This window comes from Schistosoma mansoni, assembly GCF_000237925.1.
Source record: "Schistosoma mansoni, WGS project CABG00000000 data, supercontig 0176, strain Puerto Rico, whole genome shotgun sequence".
NCBI classification, from domain to species: domain Eukaryota; kingdom Metazoa; phylum Platyhelminthes; class Trematoda; order Strigeidida; family Schistosomatidae; genus Schistosoma; species Schistosoma mansoni.
The window spans coordinates 321905-322961 of NW_017386060.1; positions in this window are offsets into that span (position 1 = coordinate 321905).

The window sequence follows — 1057 nt, forward strand, 5'->3', positions numbered from 1 at the left end:
ACGCACGCAAAACTCGTGACTCAAACATTCGTATTCGACCTGACTGGCCACTTGAGGATCGGATCAAGTGGAAGAATGCTCTAACAGAGTTAAAAACTCGAAAGCTAAACGGTGAAGCGAACCTTACGATTAAGGGTTTTCGGGTAGTCAGGTCTTGGAGGCCAATGCTTCCGAGACCTGTGTGGGTAGAACGTATGTCTCCAAAAACACCTTAAATGTGTGTTACACGAATGCCCGTAGTCTTCGGAATAAGATGTCTGAGCTAAGTCTGATGGTAGACGAATTAAATCCGGATATAATTGTTATCACCGAAACTTGGCTCACTGTAGATATAGACTGTTCTCCAGTCATTTCAGGCCACATCTGTATCAGAAGTGATAGAGTTAGAAGTCGCAAGGGAGGAGGCATAATATTATATGTTAGGGACCACTTCCGCATAAACTCGATCATATCGGAGGCGCATGTAAGTGGTACGTGTGAGGTAGTATGTTGTACAATTAGGTCTAGAAACGGGTTAGTGACGATAGGAGGAATATATCGTAGTCCGTGTTGTCTCGCTGACGACTTTATCCTAAGACACGTCTGTTCTTGGAGTAAAGCAGAATGTTGTCTCATCGTTGGAGACTTCAATGCACTCCATATAAACTGGATAGAGCTCACAGCTCCAGGTGGGGGTTTCGATAGCGTCCTCCTGTCATCAATTATTCAATGTGCACTTGTACAATGTATCGTTAAGCCGACGCATATAGACTTGGAACATGATCCGTCATTGATAGACCTTGTCCTCACACACCACTGTGAAGATATCGTCGACATTCAACACCTTCCCCCACTGGTGAATAGTGACCATGTCGTACTTTCCTTTAAGTTCCGGATACATGGTATAGAATTTGCATCTGCTCCACCCCGTCCTAATATCTGGAGAGCTAATATTCCGGCAATCAGGGACTATGCTATCTCGATTGACTGGTCGGTCGATGCTGATGGATCGATTGATGATGCATGGAATAGGTTTAAGTCTGCGTTCGAATCCGTAACTCAACCGTTTATTCCATGG